The following is a 25,523-nucleotide window of genomic DNA, read 5'->3' as shown; positions in this document are numbered from 1 at the left end:
TCTGCAGGAAACCATGGGCTGTGACAGCCCCAGTTAACAGAGCCCAGCCTGCTTAATCTGCTTCATTAAAGGCACTAATTAATTGGCTTAATTAAAAGAGTAACCTCAAAGCCAGGAACACTACCTCCTAACGAGGCCCAAGGTGTACTGAGGCAGCCAGCCTAGCAGCTGAAGAGGGGTGCCTCACCCTACCCTGCTTCCCAGCATGCCTGCCCCAGGGCCACAAGCCCAGCCCCAGCTCTCAGCCTAGGGCCTGCATCAGCCTGGGGACTGCACCTTCTTGGTCCCTGCACACCCCTCAGGCAGGCCTAGCGTGCTGGAGGGAATCGGAAGCCCCACATTCAGAGGCTGCAGTGTACTGTTTGGCTGCGGTTGAGAGCCCGGGGTATAAGCGACCGAATGTAATTAGACCCAAGCACAGGCAGGTTGCAGCCAGGGGTGGGGAAAGAGAGATGGCCGTGACCGTGAGGCCAACGCTGGCCATACTGTGCCTATCTGGAGGGTAGCTGGGTGGAGTAGTGGTAGGCTCTGGCAGAGGCATAATTAAGGCTGCTGGCACCACAGCAGAACCCCACCTGAGCAAAGGGCCCCCTGGACCACCAGCTTCCATGATCACAAAGTTCTGCTGTCGGGAGAACCAGACTTACATCACAACTCCACCCCTAGGAGCTGGGAGGTTGTAGCAGGCTACTTGGCTTCTCTAAGCGCCATTTCCTCATTTGCAAAACACTATCAGGGATGCCCAGGTTGGTTGCCTTTCCAGGTGGACCCTCCCCGGACTCAGCAGGAGACAGGGCTGGGATTGATTAGCCATGTCTGCCAAGGGCAGCAGGTGAGAAGTAGAAACTCAGATACCGTCCTGCTCCTGACCATCCTGCCAACCTCAGGAGGGCTAAGTCTGCATGTCAACATTTAAACCTTCCCACGAGCTAGGCCCAGGCCTGTCCCTGTAGTCCTAGCAACTGGGGAGAGAGACTGAGGTAGAAGATCGCTTGAGGCCAGGAATTTGAGTCTAGCCTGAGCAACCTAGTGAGACCCCATTTCTTTAAAAATAAAAAAAATTAAAAACTCTTTCCAGGGTCACACAGCTTCTCACATTGTTTCAAGGCCTCACAGCTCAGAAAGTTCCCACCCCCCGACAATGCTACTTTGGGCTTCCTGCCACCCGTCTAGATTTAGAACTGAGCATCCCTGGTTTGGCACCGGGGCTCTGGGTGCCTTGTTGGAAGCCATCCTCTGGCCCCAAGGCCACTCTTTCTCACTACAAGGAGGAGGGCCAGGGCTTCCTCCAAGGGATTGGCTCCAATGCAGGGACTCTGCCTTCCTCCTTCCCAAAATGCCCCCATAGATGCCAGCCAAGTTCATTAGCAAGCCCCCAGCTCTCACCTGGACCCCCTCTCATTCAAGCAGGAATGGCATAAACACCTAACACTGGCCGGGCACCAGTGGCCTTGGAATATCCAGTCTCTACCTCTCTTGCAGCCGCCCAGAGAGGAAAGGCAGGGCCCCATGATGGGATGGGCATGGCCCCCGATATCCAGAGGATCCCAGCTAGGCCCTGATGTCCCTAGGGGTGGACAGGCAATGAAGCCCTGGGCAATGGGCACCCTCAGAAGTTGTCCTGAGAGGGACTGGGCCGCAGGGCTATCTGGCCAGCCCACTGTTCAGGGAGGAGCTCACCAACCTGGGCCCCTGCCCCTACAACCTCCGGGCCGTGAGCTCGGAGAGGGCTGATGTACACACTGCCACCCACTCCACAGAGCCCACCACCCGCTCCACGCAGGAATGGCAGTGGTGGCACAAGGCCGTCTGATAGACCCGGACAGATTTAGTCTCTGCACAAACAGCTGTTAGCCTGCCCGGCCGACATCTCTGCCCAGGAGCCAGGAGCGAGGCTTCCGAGAGGGTGCCCCCACCCCACAACAATGAGAGTCAATCAGTGCCACCCTGGGGAGGGTGGGGCCACCATCGCTGTCACCACTGAGTGTCAGGCCAAGCCGCCAGAGTCCCCACTGCCTCCCCAGCTCGCAACCACATGCACCCACCCCACCACCACATCAGCACCCACAGGGCCGTCAAGGCTGGTGTCTGCCCAGAGCTACTTCAGAAGAGGGACTAGCCCCTCCCCTCCCCTGACTGGGCACCTACATGGGGTAAGGCTGCTGCCCACATCATTCTGTCTTAGCACCCCTGGCCCCATGTCACAGATGACAAAACTGAGGCCTAGCGAGGTGGCTAGGTGAGTGGTCACGGGGCCTCAAACCTGGGGCTTTGGGGGCTGCACCCACAGGCAGCATCCTGGAGTGAACCTCTCCCCCAGATGGGTGGGGCACAATACTTGAGCCCCAACCCTTGGAATTCACCAGGCTGTCCCCCTGGGCAAAGCTGGTCCAGAGGATTCAGGAGTGGGGCTCAGGGGACAGGCCTGGCTGCCTGCAAACAGGAAGGTCTTGGAGGGTCAAGAAAAGCAAGGCTGTGGCTGGGCGCGGTGGCTCAGGCCTGTAATCCCAGCACTTTGGGAAGCCTAGGTAGGTGGATCAACTGAGGTCAGGAGTTTGAGACCAGCCTGGCCAGCATGGCAGAACCCCATCTCAACTAGAAATACAAAAATTAGTGGGGCATTATGGCACGCGCCTATAATCTCAGCTACTCAGGAGGCTGAGGTAGGAAAATTGCTTGAACCTGGGAGGCAGAGGTTGCAGTGAGCCATGATCGCGCCACTGCACTCCAGCCTGGGTGACAAGAGCAAAAGTCAGCTGGGCCATGATCACCAGCTGGGTCATGATCACCGCTGGACAGCCCTCACTGTGTGCCAGGCTTGTCCTCAGTGCTGTGAGGGAGGGCTGTCCTCACCAGGTGACCCTTGGGAACAGAAGCAACAGAGAGGGTACGGGGGCTGAAGCGTCCATGGCCACACAGCCAGGAAGGGGCAGAGTGGGAACAGTGCCCGGGCATCTGGGTTCCCACCACTGTCACACTGAGGGCTGGCCAAGGGCCTGGCCCCAGGACCCCTACGTATCCAGCTGCCCCAGGTGACCTGCACATTTCAGAAGGGTCAGTGGGAAGAGCACTAAACTCAGTCAAGCTCTGGGCCTCGTGGTAGCTGTGAGTCCTGGGGAGCCACGCATCTCTCAGGGTCTCAGGTCCCTCCTCCTGTGGGGATGGGTCATCGGCCTTTCCTGTGTCCCCAGGCTGCGGTCCAGGGAGGGAGGGAGGGGTGGGAGCGGCAGGGTGAGGACGGAGCCTTTACCCGGCTTCCCTGGGGGGTATAAGGACCGAGGGCCTGGTTTCCCAGCCTCTGGAGAGATCTCGAGGGAAGAGCAGGCCATCATCCTCATCATCACTTTACCAGACCATTTCTTATTAATATTAATAGCATTAATTATTTATAATCAGGCATCGAGGCCTGGGCTGGTCCTGTGCGATCTCTAGGTCAAGAGGACTCTGAGAGAGGTTTGGCCTCCTCCCCAGGGCCACAGCGTCTTGGTCTGGGACACAGCCTTTCTAGAACAGAGCTGGGGCATGGTGGGGGGTGGGTCACATCTCAGCCAGGTCTCAGCCCTAGCAATAAGGGAGTCTGCAGAGACAACTCACTTGTGGGTGCCCCACAGGCCTGGCGCCCATTTCACAGATGGAGAAACTGATCCCCCTCAGGATGAGAAGGCAAGTTCAGCGGCAGGACACTGGGCTCTGGGGTGTGCAGCCTGCCCCGCAGATCACTGAGCTGTCTGTGTGCACCCCCAGCCCACACCCTTCAGCAGGCACCTCCAACCCTGAACCATCAGGATGCCTGTGTGGGAGTCAGCAGGTCCTGCAGGACAGGAAGCTGATAGAACCAGCTGAGCTAGGAGACCAAGCCTGCTTGGGGAGGCTGACCTTGGAGGTGTGGCCTGGGAAAAGGGCCTCAGTTTCCTTGTACCTCCCCCATAAGGTTGTGAGGATGAAGCGAGTCATGCTGGTAATGCTCAGACTGGGCCTGGTGCACAGGAAGTGCTCAGGGGGCCTGCTGACCTCACTGCCCAGGACCAGCCATGGGCACCACTGTGAACAGCACAGCCTTTGGGTATCGGCAGGACTCTGTTCAATCCCCAAGGCATTGGGGATCCTGGGCCAGTCCCTTTTCCCCTCTCTGTGCCTCAGTTTCCCACTACATAGTGGGGTGTTAACAAACACAGTGGTCTCTGGGGGTCCTTCCAGGAGTGGGACTATGAACGGGGTGGCTCAGCCCTGAAGTCCCCCAGACCCCTCAGGGGCTCTGTCACTTTTCCTCCACTGTTCCCCACTCCAGTGAACGTGATACCTCACCCACAAAGTGCAGGCAACGGCCCCACCACCTGAAAGACAAATATGTGATCTGCCCATCACCCACACTCAGGGCGGGAGGCAGTCGGCAGCCCATTCTGTCTCTCTGAGCATCAGTTTCTGGCTCTAAAATGGGATGACAGGCTCTCCCTCACACCAGACTGCTTTGAGGGTCTGGCGAGCTGGCTGGGAGCTCTGTGGGGACAGGGCAAGGATGGCTTTGGGTGTGCCCCATAGGATGGCCCTGGTGCCTGGCCCACCTCGGGTGCTTGGCGGGGACAGCAACCCCTGGGGCTCAGAATGGGTTCTGGAGTGGGATCCAGCTCCGCCCTTAGAGTTATGGGATCTGGGTCGAATTTCCTAACTCTGCAGAGCTTTGGTTTTCTCATCTCTAAAATGGAGCAAATAACTGCAGGCACCTTGTAGGGCTGCTTTGAGGAATCGGTGATAATGCATAAAGTGCTTAGCGGCAGGAACAGTAAGAATTCTGCTGGGGCCGCAGTCCCTGCTGCCATGACTGTTATTAACCATCCTGCTTGACTTCTGCACCTCTCCAAGCCGGAGTCAGGCCAAGGGCCAGCCCCCTCCATGGTTGAATCTGGGAGCTGGAGGGGCTCCTGGGTCCCTGGCAACCACAGCCTGGCAACACAGACCACACCAGTCCCAGGCCAACGGAGGGTCCAGGGCAGCCCCTCCCCAGGGGGCTCCCAGCCTCCACAGACAAGGGCCTCTGTCCTGCTGACCCCGGGTCAGGGCAGGGACAGTGCACTGGCACAAAGGCTGGGCTCTGTCTGCACCTCCCATGGGGGCAGCTGCCCATGGCGGACTCTCCTGCCACAATGAGGCCTTTGAGTAGCTGCCGGCGGGAGCTGAGCTCTCCTCGAAGGCCCCCGGCTCTCACAAGCCCTGTCTGTCTGAGAGGCCAGTGGGCCAGAGAGGCAGCTGTCGTGGGGGCAGGGCCCCCGCCTGGTCCTGCTCCTGGGCCCACTGCCTTCTGCTGGCCAGGGCAGGCTGCAGGCCTGAGAGTCAGTTTGGGCCTCAGATGGGCAGGGCCTGCCAGCATCCTCACTCTGAAGTGGTGGCTCAGGCCCAGCACACAGGGCACTGGGAAAGCCCCTGTCCACCATCAGGGTCCCAGGAAGTTGCTGCAGGGCTGGGGCCTCCCTACTTCCTTCCCCCCCCTTTTTTTTTTTTTTTTTTTTTGAGATGGAGTTTCACTCATGTCACCCAGGATGGAGTGCAATGGCACGATCTCAGCTCACTGCAACCTCTACCTCCTGGGTTCAAGCGATTCTCCTGCGTCAGCCTCCCGAGTTGCTGGGACTACAGGCATCTGCCACCACGCCCAGCTAATTTTTGTATTTTTAGTAGAGACGGGGTTCCACCATGTTGGCCAGGGTGGTCTCGAACTCCTGACCTCAGGTGATCCACCCGCCTCAGCCTCCCAAAGTGCTGGGATTACACGCATGAGCCACTGTGCCAGGCCTTCCTTCCCTCTCTTAACCTCAGTTTCCTCATCTGTAAAATGGAGCCTCTGAGTACATCTGGGTACTGTAAAGATTAAATGTGACCGTCCATGAACGCCAGGCAGGTGACAAGGGCTCAGGGAAAGCCAAACTGGTCACTCCTGCACGTGTTCACGGCTGCTGGGGGTGAAACGGAACAGGGCAGGGACCCCATGGCATGGACCTGGCTTCATCTCCTCCGATTGCTGGGTGACCTTGGCCCAGTGTCTGAACCTCCCGGAGTCTCAGGTTTCCCCTTCTTAAAATGGGCTCACACTACCCACTCCCAGGGCTGTTGTACAAAGAAAGCCATTTATCATCGAATCTCAGGCCGGGAAGTCTTGCTGGGAGGAGTTGAGGAATCTGACTGCTTCCACCGTTCAGCAGCACCTCTCTGGGGCAGGGGAGGGGAGTGGGGGGCACCACAGGCAGGTAGAGGCAGGCAGTGCCACCTGCACCGCCTTTCATGAGGCAGCCAGTGCCGGGGAGTGAGGGTGGCCTTCCCGACACAGGGAACAGCACATCGAAGACTCAGAGGTGTGAGCATGCTAGCCGGGGGAGGCACTGGGGCGAGGCTGGTGCATCAGCCAGGGCCATGCTGGGAAGGTCTGAAATGCCAGGTTAAGGGCACTGGACTTGACTTCTCAGGAACTAGGGAGCCACTGATTGTCTCAGAGCTAGTGCGTGACTTGACTGAATTCAAGTTTTTTTAAATGTCTGGCAGTGTCTGGCTAGAAGATGGGGAGAGGCAGGGATGGGGAAGACTTTGCGTCACACCGTGAATTCCTGCCTCCACAGCTTAAAGAACGGGCCAGGCCAGGCACAGTGGCTCACACTTGTAATCCCAGCACTTTGGGAGCCTGAGGTGGGCGGATCACCAAAGGTCAGGAGTTCGAGGCTAGCCTGGCCAACATGGTGAAACCCTGCCTCTATTAAAAATGCAAAATTAGCTGGGCATAGTGGCACATGCCTGTAGTCCCAGCTACTTGAGAGGGTACAAGATCATGCCACTGCACTCCAGCCTGAGCGACGAGAGCAAAATTCCATCTCAAAAAGAAAAAAGGAACGGGCCAGTCAGGAGTGTGCATGAAGCCAGCTTGGGCTGGAGCACAGCGCAGGGTCCCAGACAAAGGCCAGCACTGTCTGGGGTCCAGGGCAAGGGTAGGACCCAGCTCCCTCCTATCCCCTTGGGCAGCATCGCACCCCAGCATAGGGGACACTTTGGGATCCCAGGGCCAGCCTGGCTCCACCCTGCCTTTGTCACCTCTGTAAGCCTGTTTCCTCTCTGTGTCCCACCAGACTCCTGTGACAACCAAGTTAGCTACTAGAAGGTTCTACAGGAAGTGGCACCTGTTCCCTCTTCTGGGGCTTCCTCACTTTGGAAGAGAGGCGCTGGGGACCCAGTGGGAGTCGGCTGCTCCAGGGGACAGAGGCTCAGGAGGCCAGAGGCAGCACCCATGCTAAAAGAAGCTGGGTTTCCATCCTACCCCTGCCGCTTAGAACCTGTGTGACCCTGGCTGCCTGTAACTCAGTTTCCTCATGTGTAAAAAAGGAATAATAAGAGTATCACTGCCCACTGATGGGGATTAAATGAGATACAGTACTGTACGTGACATGCTTAGCACACTGCAGGTCCACAGTGAGTGCTCAGTCATGCTAGCCAGCATCACTGCTGTTACTGTTTTAAGAGATGGGGTCTCACTATGTTGCCTAGGCTGGTCTCAAACTCCTGGCCTCAAGCCATCCTCCTGCCTCAGCCTCCCAAGATGCTGGGATTACAGGTGTGAGCCACCATGCCTGCCTGTTATTACTATTACTGTTAGTTCTGAATTCCTTCTCATCCCCCAGAAAAGTGAGGTCTCTTTCAGGTTTTTGGTATCCAGGGGTACAGTGGCTTATGCAACCACATGGCTGGCCAGCAGCAGGGATGTGTGCCTGCCCTTGAGACCCCAGGAGCTGTCTGTCCGATCTGCACCCTCAGGACCCAGCAAGGCGGCTACCTCCCAAACCCCATGAGCAGGGTGGGCCGGAGCTTCCACATCAGGGCTGGAAGCAGGGCAGCCAGAGGCCTACCCCAGCTGACCCCCACTGGTCCCTCGGCAGATCCTCACCCCTCCCACCTACCAAATTGGGTCCCATAAGTGACCCAGAGGCTGGGATAGGGGTGGTAGAGCCCCATCTCCAGCTGCCCTGTGACAGGGCCCACGCTGCAGAAACCAGGCTGAGTAAATGATGACGTTTCCTCCTCTCTCTGGCGCTCTTCGCCCCTTTCCCTTCCACAAATAAATTATCAACATGCCCAGGTCCCGGCGGAGCAGAGCATAACGCGGGGAACAATGAAAAAGCTTTTAATAGGATTCCAGGAGCTGCTGCCACTCGCTCACGGGCCCTAATGGAGATTGCTCCGTGACCGCAGGCCGCCAGCACCCTCGCGGGCCCCCTCACCCACCGCCCGCCCCGCTCCTCCTGAGGGCACCAGCAGGCAGTGAGGCCTGGCTGGGCCACCTGCTGACGTCACAGGCCAGCGTCTGGGCTGGAGAGAAGTGCTCGGCAGAGGCAGAAGCACATGCCACCCACCACACGCACCGAGGCTGCTCCCCCTCAGCCGGCACAGGCCTGACCACTCGCAACACCTCTGCCAAGGCTGCTCCCCTCCAGGAATAATGCCCTTCTGCCTGGCTCCAAGGCACAAATGACACCTCCCCTGTGAGGCCTTCCCTGATTCCTCCCTAACACATGTGTTAAATGACATCACCTATTGTCAGTACCAGCCCCAGGCCCAGCACACAGTGGGGCCTCAGGAAACGAAGGCAAATCCAGGCAGGGAAGAGGAAGCATGAGGCTCTTAGACCACAGGAGACAGCCCAGAGGTCCCCGGCAGGTCCCCAGCTTGGGGAGGGGTCTGGTGAGGGGGGAGCATGACAGATACCAAAGCTCAGGGCCTGGTGACCTAGGGCAGTTACCTGCTGTCTCCATGCCTCAGTTTCCCATCCTCCTTTGTAAAGGACCCAAGTTCGCCCTAATGAATGTGGTTCCCCTTCCTCTGTGTGACCTTGGGCAAGTCACTTCACCACTCAGTTCCTCAGTTTACCCCGGGGTAAAATCAGGATAATAATAGTGCCTACTTCAGAAGTTGCTGGGGGATCAGGAGCAATGGCTCACACCTGTAATCAGGAGGCCAAGGCAGGAGGATCACTTGAGGCCAGGAGTTCAAGGCCAGCCTGGGCAACATAAGGAAACCCTATCTCTGCCAAATTAAAAAATTAGCCAGTGTTGTGGTGCGCACCTGTAGTCCAAGCTACTCGGCCTGCTGAGGTGGGAGGATCACTTGAGCCCAAAAATTCGAGGCTGCAGTGAGCTATGATTGTGCCACTGCACTCCAGCCTGGTCAACAGAGCAAGACTCTATCTCAAAAAAAAAAGCTGGCCGGGCGCGGTGGCTCAAGCCTGTAATCCTAGCACTTTGGGAGGCCGACACGGGCGGATCACGAGGTCAGGAGATCAAGACCATCCTGGCTAACACGGTGAAACCCCGTCTCTACTAAAACTACAAAAAACTAGCCGGGCGAGGTGGCAGGCGCCTGTAGTCCCAGCTACTCGGGAGGCTGAGGCGGGAGAATGGCGTGAGCCTGGGAGGCGGAGCTTGCAGTGAGCTGAGATCCAGCCACTGCACTCCAGCCTGGGTGACAGAGCGAGACTCCGTCTCAAAAAAAAAAAAAAAAGTTGTTGGGGGAACTGCCAACCATCAGGTACATAGTAAGTGTGATATAAATGTCAGCTACTACTGCTGCGTCGATTACTCTCATGTGTTGGGGGCTGGGGGGTTATGAGCATATGCTTTAAGATGCCATGTCCTGGGCTGGGCACAGTAGCTCACACCTGTAATCACAGCACTTGGGGAGGCTGAGGCGGGTGGATCACTTGAGGGTCGGGAGTTCGAGACCAGCCTGGCCAACATGGTGAAACCCCATCTCTACTAAAAATACAAAAATTAGTTGGGCGTGGTGGCACACGCCTGTAATCCCAGCTACTTGGGAGACTGAGGCAGGAGAATAGCTTGAACCTGGCAGACAGAGGTGGCGGTGCGCCCAGATCGTACCATCGCACTCCAGTCTGGGCAACAAGAATGAAACTCCGTCTAAAAAAAAAAAACAAAAAAAAAGATGCCATGTCCTGGCTACATGACCTTGGTCCAATCACTTTATCTGCCTGAGCCTGTTTTCTCTTCTGTGCAATGGGGCTGTTGTAAAGCCTCAGTGGGATTCTGCAAGGGAGAATCCTTAGCATGATGCTCTGTGAAATACGCATCGTATGCAGTAAACACTCAATGATGGCTACAGTGACCTCTCTGCCACCCTCAGTGAGCAGGTGACATTTGAGCCCCACGCTTTCCTTTTCCATGATTTGACCTCTAGCCCCTCCCACACCTGCTGCCTCCTAACCCTTGCTGCTCTCCTGAGCCCTCCAGAGCTCAGCTCTCCCCAGCTCCCCCAGGAGTCACCCACACTCCAATTTGCCCTTTTGTCACAACCAGGCAGTTAGAGTCCACTGCTCCCTGATGCATTCCACCTGCTACTGCACGGGCCCCAGATGCCAGGGCTCGGCAGTGTCGCACAAGCCTTCCTGCCAGACAGGGTGGGGTCCTGAGGGCGGAAAGCTAGCCTGTACAGCCCCTCTCCAGCCCCTGAGCTCCTCGGAGCCCTGAGCAGTGTCATTATCCCAGCACGTTTCTGGTGGGGCCTGTCCAATGATCCAAAGTTAACTACTGGTTCCCACAAAGGCCTTCTGTGGACACAGTCACATGGAGTCTTCCTGCTAACCCTGGGATGTGTGCCATCGTCCCGTTTCACAGGTGTGGAGACTGAGGCACAGAGAGGGGACGTGAGGCATCCAGGGTGCTCAGATGATAAGTAACAAAGGTGGGCTTCGAGCCTGAGTCTGTCGACTCGAGCCTGGCATTTTCATTTCACAGCCCTGCTGCCCCAGGCTATGTCCTGACTACCACATGGCATTGGACAGGGCGTGTCTCCACTCTGTGCCCCAGTCTCCCTGCTCTCACAGTGGGAAGAAGATAAACCAGGCAGAGCTGGTCAAGCCAAAAGCCCCTGGAAACTGGGTTGTGGCACTGCCCAGTCCCTCTGGCTAGCCCAAGCCTAGTGGGGGTCTTAGGGCTCAGAGCCATGGTGCTGCTCTGAGTGGCAGCTACTAGGGACCTAGTGGTCCAACTCCTTGTCCAGAAGTAGTGGGGAAACTGAGACATGGAGGGCCCCACTGTCACTGGGGGGTCAGGAGAGTGTTATATGGTCTATCTCCCTGGGACCAGTGGACAGCCTAGGAGGCATGCAGCCCCAGTGAGGCAGGGAAGGGCTTCCAAGACCCCCACAGGCCTGGGCACCAGGCCAGCCCCCCATTGGCTGGCCAGGGGTGCGGCCCTACCCAGTGCCCACCTGACTGCTGGCTCCCTGGGGTGAAAGGTAGGCTGCAGGGCTGGCTGTCACAGGGCCTCCGCTATTGGAACAGGGCTTAGGGGAGGGGCTGTCACTCCCACTTCTCATTCCTTCACACACACCCATTCCCCAGAGAGGGGCCCAGGCCTGGGCAACAGATGGCCACTGTCTGGGGGCAGGAAGGGCAGGGGACTGCACGGGAAGGGTGAGGCAGCCACTCCAGCCCCTTCCTCGCAGCAGCTTCCAGAGGTGGGGGTGAGATGTGGGCTTCATTCACCTCAGAGTCTGGCTCAGGCTGGCTGAGGGAAGGCAGGGGAGGAAGGTGGGTTAGGTGTGAGCATGTGTGTGCAAGAGTGTGTGCATGAAGGTGCATGTGCGCCCACCAGAGGTGTGAGCGTGATGCAAATCTGTCTCCCCCTCCCGCCTGGTCCCACTGGACTGGGCTGCCACCACCTCCCCTGTGGCCGGCTCCAGGCCTGGCCCACCGTGGCCGCTGCCTGAGAGAGTGAGTGGGTGAAGAAGGAAGGGTAGGCCCCTAACTGCCCCCCACTGAACCTAAGTCCCCACTCAGGGTGGGGCAGCCCAGCCCAAGCTAGGAGCCCAGGGGCTCTCAGCCCACCGAATCTCACTCCTGTGCTTTAACTGGGTGGGGCACCCTCAGCCTTGAGGTCAAAGTCCCGTGACCCTCTGTGACTTGCTGTGTCCCCAGGGCCAGACGCCCACTCCCTAACAGCCAGATTCCCTGAACCAAAGCCAGGCCCCCTCTTGTCCGACCAGAGAGAAGTGGAATTGGATCCAAGACCCAAGATGCTATGTCGCTTGAGAGACAGCTCAGTCCCTCGGATTTTGTCCCTAGGAATCCTGATGGGCAGGCTGGACCCTCCACTGCTGCCACGCCAGCTCCCGAGGCAGTCATTCAGTCCCGGCTACGCCCCTTTTTCCATTCATTCATCCGTTGACTCGCTCTGCCCTACACCAAGCCCCTGCCATGTGCCGGGCCCAGCACCAGGCCCTGGGGCTGCTACAAGGAACCCCATAGACAGATCCCTGCCCTCAGCCATCCCTGCCTCTAGCCAGGCCTCTGACCCCCTCATCCCCAGCCCTGCCACCACTCGGAACCAGCCAGGCGTCCCCCCACACACCCTCCAGAGCAGCCCCGGGCACCCTCCACACCTGCCTCAGCTCTCCTCTCCTCAGCAGCCTCTGGCAGACCTCCCCCAGGAAAAGCCCATCCTGGCTCCGGCACCCGGCAACATTTTTGAGGACATTTTCCCGAGCAGCATTTCCCAGGCGTCACAGGGGTGGGGGGCTGAGGGGCGACAGGGACGGTTCAACAAGAGCAATTTGCTTCTGGAGATAAATGCTGGCTCCTCGCGGAAGGCATTCCCTCCTTTCTTTTCTCTCTTCCTCTCTCGCTCACGCTCTCTCTCCCTCTTTTTTTTTTTTTTCTTACAGTTTGCTAAATCTGTTGTAATCTGGTGCCAATGATTAATTCAGGCAGAAGGAGGGAAAGGGGCGTGAAAAAAATACTGCCACAGAGCTGCCTCTGGAGAGCAACGCGGGCAGGAATGGCCAGGACTAGCGTCCCATGACCCCAGTTTTAATCCCAGTTTCAATTAAGTATAAGCCATACCCAACCAGCCCAGCCACTGCTTCCCTGCCAGCCAGACCAGAGACCCCTGGCTGCCCACGAGGATGCCCCTTGAAGCAGAGCCTGCTGCACCTGGGGCCTGGCCGGGCGTCAGATGCCTGGGTCCTGGCATCCTGGGAGGCAGTGTCCCCTAGTGGCTAGCTGAGCCCCATACAGCCGGGTCCGGGGCCCTTGAGGACATAGCCCCTTCACTCCCTTCTCCCTCTGGCCTGCACCCCAGCCCCGCTTCCCTGCACTGGGAATATTCAGGGCTGGGGAGGGTTTCTGTGGACTCTCCTTCATCACTAATAGCTCTCGGTCCACCCAGGGCTACCGCACCCATCATAAACAAGCCCACATTTGTCTCACAGCCCATCAGATGTGCTGGAGCAACCTGTCTACACAGGTGAACACACAGCTCTCAGGAAAAGGGAACCTGGCATCCTGGGCCTAGGAAGCCCACTCTTCCAGAGGCCCGCCTACAAGGACAGGCAGAGTGTCCCTGAGGCAGACCCAGGAATCCTGAGAGAGCCGGAGATGGATGGGCCGAAGAGACCCAGGGAGACAACCCACCAGCCCCCGCCCCAGCCAGGTGCCTCGAGCCCCTCTGCCCTCCTGCCCAGGGGTCTCCATGCAGCCCTCTCCATCCATCCTGTCCTCCAGGCCCTTGTTTCTGTCCCTGCCCTTCCCCGGCTCCAGCTCACTCTTCACATCTTAACTCAAGCACCCCCTTCCCTGGGAAGTCCCCCTCAATCCCACCCCCCAGCAGACCCCTCTGTTACTTGATCTCACCACTTTGCACCTTCAGAGCCAAGGCTTCATGGGGAAGAGGTAGACCTGACTAATGTCTGACACCACATCTGACTGGAAGCGCCCTGAGGGCAAGACACCCACTGCTTTTGCTCCCCACTTTTGTCCCAGAGCCCAGCACTGTGCCTGGCAATAACTAATGCTCAATGATTATCTCAAGAATAAATGAATAAATGAATGAATGAATGAATGAGCGGGAAAGGAGGGAAGGAGTGAGGGAAGGGAAAACAGAAGAGCCAGGGAGCCAGGGGTGCCAGGGGAGCACTGGTGGGCCAGCCCATTTATCCTCCATGACTTCAGCCCCAAACTCCCACCCATCCTCCTCCCTGCCCTCTCCCCAACCCTCACTAGCCCCCAGCTCTACAGGGTGTCAGTTTAAAACCCAGGGCTACAGAAATCCAGCAAACAACCTCCACAAAGCAAGGAGAGGCCCCCAAACCCTGACATCATCTGCAGAGCCGCTGGCCCGGGGGAGCGGCAGTGCTCTGGGGGCCTCGAGGGATGGTAAACAGGCAAACACAGGCCTGCACAAACACAGCCTGCTCCGTGGAACCCTCTCGGTGGCTCCAGCTGCTGCCAGAGAACTCTAGGCAGGCTTTCCGGGGGAGGAGGGCAAAACAGGGGCGCTATCCTTTCCCCATCTCCTTCCAGTCATCCAGTCTGCCCCACACCGCAGCCCTGGCCCTCTCAGGGTGAGTGTCCCATGGCAGAGGACAGAATGCAGCTGCCTTGTGGGCCAGCCAGAGCCTGAACTTTGTTTCCAGGAGAACAATACAGGTTCTGAGGAGGACCCCCCTACCTCAAACACACTCGGGGGGGCAGCAGCCAGGGCCTGGGGCCTGGGCCTCCCAGAGGCTGGTGCTCTCCTCTGCCAGTAAGCATGGAAAGCTACTCCCTGGGGCAGTCACCACCCACCCCACTGGAGGCAGTTAGCACCCTCACCTCACCACACCCACACCCCTTCTTATCCACCCATGCTCGCTTGCCCGTATGCCTCACACACCCCAGTCTATAAGGGGCCTCAGCAAAAGCCCTCCAGCCCCCCCTTGCTCTGGGGCATTTCCCACTGCCCCTTGGGCTGGGTACCAGAGTGAATGGCCTCTGCCTGCAGGGGATGAGGGCCACATCCATCCTCCCTGCCACCCCAAGGCCTGAAGAAGCTGAAAGCCCTTGGCCCACAGTGAATGAGGGGTGCAGACCAGGCAGGGGCCCCACATTGCTAGGCATGAACTCTGTGCTAGAAACCTCATATGCATCCTCTCAAAGTGGGTGTCTCTCCAAGGTAGGTACTGCTGTTACCCCACCCTACAGATGAGGAAGGCGGGTCACGCGGAAGGTCAGCAGGCCAGGTAGAGAAACCCTCCCCAAGCACCGAAAGTCCTTAGAACCCTGGGATGGCATTCTAGTGTGCCAGGAACACGATCAGCAGGGATGACTAGGTAGCTGATATCATTTCCAGACTCTAGAGCAGAAGGGCCAGCACAGCCAGACCCACACAGCCCCAGACAGGCCCCATCTCTGAGATCAGGCCATGTCTAGCCCTGATTCTGGGGATGTCTGGCTGGCTGGGGAGGGGCTGCTAGCCCCCTGACTGGGCAGAGGTAGCTGTGCCCAGCTGACCCCAGAGGCCTCATCCTCCCCCTGCACCAGAGCAGCCACTTGACAGCTGCCACTGCACTGGCCTCTGGGCTCTACACCCACCTCTCAGTCCTTCAACACCTGCAGGGTCAGGGCCACCTGGAGCCCCAGTCCTCTCAGCTAACTTTGAAGCGAGCACAGACGCCACCTGCTCATGTGTGCACCACCCTTCCCTGTGCCCACACGCAGAACTCCCAGACATCCTCTCTGTGGGGCAACTGCTGTAACCCCCTGCTCAGGCAAGGAAGCCGTCCGAGAGGGGAGGCTGCAGGCCCAGGGTCACCCAGTGGATGCGACACAGGCTCAGCCACCAGGCATCAATCTCTACAGAGCTGAGTCTGTACGGCCCTGGCAGTGGGTGACCAGTGGGGTGGCAGCACCCCCTCCCCATCACCTTAGAAACAGGCTGGGCAGATCTCCCAGGGGCTTCCATGGGAGGCCTCGGAAGTGCGGAGGAGGGGACACGGGGCGCTGCCACTGAGGGCTAGCGTGAGGATGAAGTCCAATGACAGCACACTGACTGGGGGCGGGAAAATCCGACCCCCCGACCCTCTAAAGTCCCTGTAGGTACCCTCAGCCCTTGAGAATCCTCCAGTCCAGGAGCAGGACTACTAACAATATTTGTCAAATGCACTTACAAAGCAGCCCCCCAGCTCAGGCGGTGGAACTATCAACCCCATTTTACCAACAAGGGAAACTGAGGCACAGGGAGGTGGAGGGATCAATAAATGGTAGAGTGCGGACGCATAGACCCAGGTCTAGGTGAAGTCCAGCAGGCCACAGCTGCCTCCAGGGTGTGGGCTATGGAGCCTCCATGATGGGGTCAGGGTGCTTTTTACTGAAAAGCGTCCAGTCTCTGTGTCTGGGTAAGAACATGGGACCGGGGGCACACATGTAGCCCATGTATGTGCGCACACAAACACACACCCTGTGCCCATGGTTGACCCTTCAGCCAGATGTGACAGCCCTCAGCTCTTCCTGACCCTCACACCTACCAGGGCCCCCTCACTGCTGGCCCTGCTGGTCAGCGTCCCCTCCCAGGCACTGGCCCCGTCAGCTCAGGCCATTTCCATTTTAAACCTTCTGAGGAAGCCCTGAGCAGTCGCCCACGGAGTCAGCACCAGCTGACAGGTGATGTCTGCGCCTCTCCTCCCGGGGCTGGCGGAAGAGATGCAGTAGCTTTCAACTCCAGAAACTGGAGCCTGGAGCCCCCGAGTGCGGCTGCCTCCCCCACAGCCGCTGGGCAGAGACGGGGTGCCCCAGCCACCTCCCTCCACAGTGGCAACCTCCTTCCAAACTCCTGAGCCACCTGGGGAAGGGGATGTGGAGGGGCTGGTTTCTATCCAACCGGAGGGCATAGGGGCTTCGGTGAGGCAGGGCTGTTCTCAGTCCCCCTCACCTCCGTTCCCAGCCTTGGCTGTATTTATTCACATCAGAGCTCTGGTTTGGGCCTCGGGGGCCTGCCACACCCCAGCTGGGCTGTATTCTCTCAAAACTGCCCACCCTGGAGGGCCTCGAAGGCCTCCTGGCGCCACCGGGAAGGCTGTGGCAGCTCCCTGGTGTCCCTGCTCCACAACTTTCTCCTCCTCGGGGAGCTCTGATCAGCCACGGTTCCCTGCAGCTGGGCGACAACACTCCTCAGCCTTCCTCCCCGGGGCCTCCAGTGCCCGCGAGGAGGGGCGTGCGCCGCCGAGTCGGGCCGCCTCCTTGTCTTGAGAGCTGGGGGATGGGGGGTGCCCGCCGCCCCCCGCCCGGGCACCGTGGTCTCACCGTTCCAGCCGCCAGGTGCACGGCCCCAGCCCCCGCCCGGCTCAGGGCTGACGGTCCACAGCGTGCACAGGGAGGGAAGTTGGAGGCTGCTCCTGCCCCCCTTGAAGTCGTTTTAAAAATAAAACCTCGCTCCAACCGTGACTCACGCGGCTGGTGGGGACGAGAGCGCGGCGCCCGGGCCGGCCGGCTGTCCCTGGCCGCGCGCCCTCCTCCGGTTCCCGAGTGCGGGAGCTGGGACCCACATGACCGGCCTGACGCCCCCCACGGGTCAGGCCCCCTCCCTGAGGGCGCAACGAGGGCTTGGACTAGAGCTCCAGCTGAGCCCCCGCCCTTTCCAGCCTCGGCTCAGGAGAGCAGAGCTGCCGGCCGCGCACCCCGCGTCTCCCCGCGGCGGGGCCAGCGCCACCGCCACCGGCGCGTGGCTCTTGACTCAGGGACCCCCACCCCAAATCCCAAAGGCTGGGCGTCCCGTCTTCCGCCGCTCTGGGGCAAAGCCAGGCTGCCTGATCCAGTGGCGCCTCGGTGCCCCGGGCCCCGGCCCCGCCCCGCCGTTCCCGGCGTCCTGTCCCGGACGCGCGGACCCCGACCCCCGCCCGGTGCAGCCAGCCCTACCTGCGCAGCGGCCGGGGAGGCGGGTCTTCTCGGGAAACTTTGCGGTGACGGCTGAAGCCTCAGGGGTTATTCCAAGGAGTGGGCGGGAACCAGAGCCGCCAGGGCGCAGTGGGTCCGAGAGGAGCCACCCGCCGCGCCAGCAGGAGCACGTGGCGGCCCGGAGCTGGGGGTGGGCAGCGGGCGGCGGATCTTGCCCGGCTCGGGCGGCCCGAGCGGAGCCGCGGGAGGAGTGCGGGGGTGCGTCCGCGGCGGGTGCGTGTCCCGGGCGTGCGCTCGGCGGGCGCCACGCGGGTGCCCCCGGCGCGAGGCGGCGGCTGCGAGGCAGGGCGCGACCAGGCGTGCGGCCGGCCTCTCCACTCGCGGCGGTCGGCGGGGGGCCGTGCGTGGAGGCGCGGACGCGGGGAGAGACGTGAGGGGGCAGCGGGCGGGCGAGCCGGGGCGGGGCGCCGCGCTCGCTGGGCCGCGGCAGGACCCGGCGCGGGAGGCTGCGCCGCCGCGCGGGGACTCTGGCCCAGCCGGGGAGAGGCGGCCTCCGTGCCCCCCTCCCCCGCCCTCAGCTAAACTGTCTGGGGGGAGAGCGGGTGGAGGAGCCGACCCCTCTGGGGAGTGGGGGGAGGGAGGGGAGGCTCCCAAAGCCAGCCTCCAGAGCGGAGGAAGAAAGGGGTTTTCGCTCACGCGCCGCCTCCCCAACACCCTCCTCTCTGCACCCACTCATTCATCCATCCCTCCAGCCATCCATTCATTCATTCATTCATCCGTCCACCCATGCATTCATTCACAAACAGGTACCCACCGCCTACTCTGCATGCCAAGGTAACCCCTTCCTCCCTGCCTGGAGCCCCTTCCCTGGTCAGACCCTCTCATGCGCTGCATGCTGTAAACACCCAGGCGCTCCCCAGCAGTACCTCTCCCACCTGTTAAGGGGGCAGCACCAGGGTCCCATGCCAGCGCCCCCTCCCGTCCCCAGCTGACCGTGACCTTGGCCAAGTTGCTGAACCTCTCCCAGTCTGTGTCCTGGATTGTGAAATGGGAGCGTTACTACCTAGCTCCAAAGGTTACTGTGAGGGATGAAGAAGACCTTGAATGGGAGGGTGGCTGGCCCAGTGTCTGGCACCCATTAGAGACTGGGAAGATGTTCGTGCCTATGGTGTGGCATCTGGGTGGGGTAAGGGAGTGTTTAAACCAGATAGCCTCCTCTTAGCCTCAAAGTCCCAGTGCTTTTGGCATTCGCTGGGACACTAAGTAAGGGACTCTCCCATATACCCAGCCTGGCCTGACCTGGTCAGACCTCATCACCTTGTCAGTGGCTGCTCTGAGTCCCAAGCCTGCCCAGAGCCCCCACCAGGGCCCCAATGCTCCTGATCCACCCTCAGACCGCCTGCAGTCTGGCTAGGACCCCCTCTGCCGGCCCTGCTCTTTGCTGTCCATCGAGGCCTGGAGGCTACCTCCCCCTGGGATGCCCTCCCAGATCCCCCTGGGGAGGGTCCCCCCACAGAGCACCTCTCCCCCTCCTTTCCCTGTGCAAACCCAGCCCTCTTGCGCCCAGCCCAGGGACAGACTGGGGCCTGGCCTGACGCTACCGCCTCTGTGGGCTCTGCACGCGCCTGTCTTTGCCCTTCCTACCTCTCCCTCACTTCACCCTTCCAGATTTCCCTCCCCTTAACTCCCTTTCTTCCTTCTCCCGATTTCTACTCAATTCACCAAACAGCTATTTTTTCCTCCCAATTTTTATTTATTGCCCAAACAGCATTATACCAACAATAAAAGAAAGAAAAATCACCCACAATGCCACCGCCCTGTGGCGTCAACAGCTTCCGTTCCTCTGCTCCCTTCCAGGCTTGTCCATGCAGAGACGGCTGTAATTTTTACAGAGCTGTGGTTTCCGTTCCGCCTCCCCAGACCCCCAGATGGACGTGTGGCCCTGGGGCTCCCTCATTTCTCCGTCACGGCACTTGGCGTGTGGCTCAGGAATTATGTTCAAGCCTTCCTCCTCTTTTGGACCAAATGTCTTGAAGGAGAGACCCCTTTCTATCCCTGCCACCCCCACGCCAAACCACAGAGCTGGCACAGAGCGCAGACACTCAATGCCTCACAGTGGAATGGATTGTATGATTGTAGCTCTGTTTGACATGTTGCACTTAGATATCAAAATGTTACCGTCGAGCCAGCCATGGTGGCTCACACCTGTAATCCCAGAGCTTTGGGGGGCTATGGTGGGATGATTGCTTGAGGCCAGGAGTTTGAGACCAAAAAATAAGATACAAAAAAATATATATTTTTTTGAGATGGTGTTTCACTCTTGTCACCCAGGCTGGAGTGCAATGGCACAATCTCGGCTCACGGCAACCTCTGCCTCCCAGGTTCAAACAATTCTCCTGTCTCAGCCTCCCGAGTAGCTGGAACTACAGGAATGCGCCACTAAGCCTGGCTAATTTTGTATTTTAGCAGAGATGGAGTTTCACCATGTTGGCCAGGCTGGTCTCAAGCTCCTGACCTCAGGTGATCTGCCCACCTCAGCCTCCCAAAGTGCTGGGATTACAGACATGAGCCACCGCACCTGGCAAAAAATAATTAAAAAAAAAATTAGGCATCTGTCAGCCCAGCTACTCAGGAGGCTGAGGTGAGAGGATCACTTGAGCCCAGGAAGTCGAGGCTGCAGTGAGCTATGATTGTGCCACTGCACTCCAGCCTGGGCAACCTTGTCCCTAAAAAACAAACAAAAATCATCTTCATAATTGTGGTTTTAACAGCTGCACGATATTCCACAAAGCTAATGGAATAACTTGCTCAGCCATGCCTGATGGCTGTGCACAGTTCAGGGGATGTGGCTGGAAGTCCACTGTGTGCCAGGCGCTGTTTAGGGCACCAGGGACCAGAAGTGAATCAGGCCCTGCCGGATCTTGCCCTGGCAAAGCTGGAACTCCAGCATGGGGGCTGGGCACCTAGACAGTTATGGCTTAGCAAGATCTTGCTGAAGTAGGCATTACCTCGTGACCCCAAGACACAGGGCCAAGTCGATTTTGACATCAGCTTCCCCAGGGAGGTCCCTCTTGACCTGGGTCTTGGAGGGTCAGGAGGGATATTCATGCAGACAGCAGAAGCTCACAGGTGCTGTGACATGAAACAGCCTTGGCTTTGAGACTCAAGAATTCTTGGTTACAGTGGGGGACAGAAGCCGGGGGACCACAGTGGAAGATGAGGTGGCTGGTGTCAGCCAGGATGGGTGTGCAGGGTCTCAGACAAACCTGGAGAGCCTGGATTTTATCTTGGAAGGATAAAATCACCCAGATAGGGTGAAGTCACTGCTGAGCACTCATGGGGGATGCACTCAGCCACGAGGGCAGCTCAACTCACCTGACAATGATTTGTGGTTTCAACCTTGAGCTCACCAAGCCCCAGCTCCCCGGCTCCCAGGGCGGCAGTAACCCACGCAGCGTGGTGGGGTGGGCCCTACCACTGGGCAGCCAAGGTCACCCTGGCCCTGCCCGAAGCATCCTTGCCTCTCCAGCTGCCATCTACCCACTCTGGAGCCCCTAAATCTGGGTCCTGCTCGCCATCTTGCAACTCATCAGCCATCGGCCCTGGGCACCATCCCAGCCTTGCTGTGCCCCCATTTCCTTATCTTAACAGGGCCATCTTAGACCTCCTAGGGCTAGCAAGAGTCCAGTGAGGTCCCAGGAGGAAAGTGCTTCATATCCTGTGAAGTGCTGTAACAATACGACTCACCATTATTAGACCGTGGTCAACTAAAGCTGGGCCACCCCTGGCTTCACTTGGGCCTGTTCTCAGCTGGGGGCAGGGGAAGGAGGTGACTTGACTCAAGGGAGGAACAGGGTCTTCCCCACTGGGAGGTGGGGTCTGTTGTCATCATCAGGGACCCTTAGCCCCAGGCTCTGTGCTGGGCATCCAGGCATGAAGCCATGCCAGGGCAGTGGTCAGGGGTTGGCACCAAGACAAGAACAAATTGCAGATATTCAGAGGGCACAACTCTGGCCTCAGCCTTCCCTACAGGCCCCAGCCTGGGCATCACTTCCAAGGAGGGTTGGACTCCCAGCCCGGGGCCCCAGTGATGTCCCAGTATACTATGGAATGTTCACATGAATGCATGGATATGTAACCTGTGAGTAGGCAGGCTGTGTGCGCCACTTCAGGGACACCTGGCCAGCACACATCAGAAAGCTCCAGCAGCGGCCGGGTGCGGTAGCTCATGTCTGTAATCCCAGCACTTTGGGAGGCCGAGGCAGGTGGATCACTTGAGGTCAGGGGTTCATGACCAGCCTGGCCAACATGGCGAAACCCCGTCTCTACTAAAAATCCAAAAATTAGCTGACATGGTGGCGGATGCCTGTAATCCCAGCTACCGTGAAGGCTGAGGCAGGAGAATCACTTGAACCTGGGAGGCAGAGGTTGCAGTGAGCAGAGATTGTGCCACTGCACTCCAGCCTGGGCGACAGAGTGAGACTCCGTCACAAAAAAAAAAAAAAAAAAAAAGAGGAAGGAAGGAAGGCAGGCAGGCAGGCAGGCTCCAGCAGCTTCTCTGATCCAAGTTCTAACTCCACCGTGCTCCCTTCCCACCATTATGCACAACACAGAGGGGCTGGGGCTTCTCCCCTCTAAGCACAAAGTCTAGGACCAGGAGGGTGGGCCTGGCACAGAGCTTCAGGGAGAGCCAGAGAGCAAGACCTCCAGCCCAGGAGGAAAGTCCCAGAGAGGGTGCCCCAAGGAGCAGGCACAGAAGGGACAAAGCCAGGTAGGGTGAAGTCAGCAACCCCCAGGACTGGTGCTGGGAGCAGGGAGGGGCCCAAGGCAGGTCAGACCAGGCCACTGGCACTGTCTTGAAGGAGAGACCCCTTTCTATCCCTGCCACCCCCACGCCAAACCACAGAGCTGGCACAGAGCGCAGACACTCAATGCCTCACAGTGGAATGGATTGTATGATTGTAGCTCTGTTTGACATGTTGCACTTAGATATCAAAATGTTACCGTCGAGCCAGCCATGGTGGCTCACACCTGTAATCCCAGAGCTTTGGGGGGCTATGGTGGGATGATTGCTTGAGGCCAGGAGTTTGAGACCAAAAAATAAGATACAAAAAAAATATATTTTTTTGAGATGGTGTTTCACTCTTGTCACCCAGGCTGGAGTGCAATGGCACAATCTCGGCTCACGGCAACCTCTGCCTCCCAGGTTCAAACAATTCTCCTGTCTCAGCCTCCCGAGTAGCTGGAACTACAGGAATGCGCCACTAAGCCTGGCTAATTTTTGTATTTTTAGCAGAGATGGAGTTTCACCATGTTGGCCAGGCTGGTCTCAAGCTCCTGACCTCAGGTGATCTGCCCACCTGTCCTTGATCAGCCAGGACAAGAGCACCCCTACAGCCCTGCTCCAGTGCCTGCCTCCATCCTCGTCCTCACCCCTCCCCTCAGCATGCTCCTGCCCCCAGGCCCTGAAACAAGGGTCTTACTTCTCTGTACCCTTCCACCTCTCCAGTCCTAACCAACTCCTCTTCATCAGCCCAGGGCCTGGCCAACCTGTCATCAGAGAGGCCTCCCTAACTCCCACATCCCCACCACCCACCCACCTTCCCTTTTTTTTTTTTTAAAGAGATAGGATCTACTATGTTGCCCAGGCTGGATTCGAACTCATGAGCTCAAGCGATGCTCCCACTTCAGCCTCCCAAGTAGCTGGAATTGCAGGTGCACGCCACCATGCCCAGCTTCTAACCCCACCTTCCTGATCAGGTCACCTTCTTCTGTCTCCCTCCTCCGCTTCTGTTTTGTAGCACTCAGCTCGTTGGTGATTGCTTACGATTTCTATGACTGTGTTTTGCATCTACCGGCCAACATGTCCACATCTCTAAGATCCGGGTGTGGCTGATTTTTTCTCTGGTGGTGTGTTTGCTTCCTGGGCAGTACATATAATAGTAGCGTGACTTAGAATCACAGGCACCTGTGTCCAGTGATGTGTGTTTTGTTAGTATTCATCTCTCCACCAGACTGTGGGCACCTTGAGGGCACAGCCGGGCCTATTTGGGTTCCTGCGTGTCCCCAGCCCCTGCTACAGTGTCCAGCATGTGAGGACAGCATGGTCAGGCATTGGTGAATGTGGCGAATGAATGAATGGACAGAACATTAAACAGCAGTGAGCATCAGGCTGACAGAGCCCTTCAAGGTAACAATGACAGAGCTGTCCCAAGGCCAACCATGATTCATAAAACTGGGAATTGCCCAGAGATGATGGCTCCTGGGGTTCTGGGGGGCCAGATGCACATCCAGCTACTGGAGAGTGGGTAGAGTCTGGGTGTGAGTTTGGGGGGTGATGGGGACATGACGGGGGAGATCAGGTCTAACCAGCTGCCCCTAGGTAGGTAGGGAGACAGACTCCACAGAGGGTGGGAACACAGGCCTGGGCAGAGGCAGGACTATGTCACCCAGGGGGTGGCGGTTCCACTTGTCAGCTGGTCAGCCCCCAGTCCCAGCAGGACTGAGGCGGTTGGGGGCCAGGCTTCTCTCATGGGCCCCTCTTTCCATTGGGAGTTTCCTCTGCTCCCCACCAGTGACATCACCTCCCCTGCCCCCATCCCTTCCAGACACTCAGGGCTGCCTCTCCCAGCTCCCTGCCCTCTCAGCCGTCATTCCCAGCAGAGGATATGCTTTTTGCGGTGATTTAGACCTTCCTTTACTCCAGCTGTCATTCACCTGTTACACTCTTCCCAAGTTCAGGAAGGAGATGTGAACTGTGTCCTGAAAGACGGCCCTGTGGAGACACCAGCCTCGGCCAGGACAGGGAGGGCTGTGTGATGAGCAGCTCGTGGGCATGGGTCCACGAGGAGGGTGGGGGCGAGGCCAGCTCTGCAGGGTGGGCTGGGAAGGGCCTCCAGGAGAGAGACTGGGTCTTCTGGTCGGTGCAGAGTCTGTGGCAGGTGGAAGCAGTTGGGGGCTGGAGCCTGGGACAGTGAGGAAGGGGATACCATTGGGAGCGAGAGGTGGGGCCTGATCCAAAGGGAGGGCAGCAGCCCCAAGACATTGGGGAGCCAGGGGACAGGGTCCCTATGACTGCCCGAGGTCAGGGATGCAGGAGGCTCTGAGATCGGTGCCTCAGAGACCTCTACTGGGGATCCCCCAACCCTGTCACTGTGCCTCTTCTGCCAGCCGCCAGATTCCCGTTTCAGGGGCTTCAAGCTCTGCAGCCCCCTCATCTCTCCTCCCATTCCTCTGCCCCAGTGTGAGCTGCTTTATGGCCTTAGCCTCCTCCACAGCGCAAAGGCTCTTGAGGCCCAGCGTCCACATCCCAGCACCTGGCTGAACCAACCACAGCAGGTGGCCACTCCCCACTTCACTGGGAACTCAAGAGGCTCCTGGCCCTTCCCCTTGGGTTGTCTCTGTCCCCCAACAGACCCCAATAGAGCTAAGGCCACTGATAGTGCCCTGGGGCGGGGAAGTCAGGATGGGAGAGTCTGAGGTGGGGTGCCCTGAACCCAAGGTCCCTCTCCCAGAGTCCTCGGGCTGCAGAGCTGGGGTTGAGGAAACAGATGGCATCTTCTGGGACCCCTCACCTGCCCTCACCTGCTGGCCTAGGTGCTCCAGAGGCAGGGAAGTAAGGAGAAAGAGTGTCCTAAGCCCAGGGTCTCCCTCCCTGAGTCCTGGGGGGCACAGCTGTGGTCCAGGGCTGGGGCCGGTGCCCCCAGCAGCCAGGCCTGGCAGGTTCTGAGCTGGGAACACCAGCGCCGCTGAGGCTGGGCACTGGGAGGAGCTGTGGGAGGAGGGGGAGGGGAAGAGGACCAGCGCCAGCGGCAGGGGGCGGGGCGCGATG

The 25,523-nt window shown here is 58.8% G+C and overlaps 2 protein-coding genes across 4 annotated transcripts in view; one reads left to right on the top strand and one right to left on the bottom strand.

Annotated features, from left to right (window-relative positions):
* Positions 1-17,904, bottom strand: part of FLRT1 (fibronectin leucine rich transmembrane protein 1) — an 84,942-nt gene extending 67,038 nt beyond the window's left edge. The window contains exon 1 of the mRNA XM_017892592.1: positions 17,714-17,904. The gene's annotated coding sequence lies outside the window, so the exon portion shown is untranslated. The remainder of the gene's footprint in view (positions 1-17,713) is intronic.
* The window catches only part of MACROD1 (mono-ADP ribosylhydrolase 1), a 175,391-nt gene that overhangs the window by 119,412 nt on the left and 30,456 nt on the right, over positions 1-25,523 (top strand). The window lies entirely within an intron of this gene.

Source organism: Rhinopithecus bieti, unplaced genomic scaffold (genome assembly GCF_001698545.2).
Source record: "Rhinopithecus bieti isolate Rb0 unplaced genomic scaffold, ASM169854v2 scaffold_1017, whole genome shotgun sequence".
NCBI lineage: Eukaryota > Metazoa > Chordata > Mammalia > Primates > Cercopithecidae > Rhinopithecus > Rhinopithecus bieti.
This window is presented reverse-complemented; position numbering and strand designations above follow the sequence as displayed.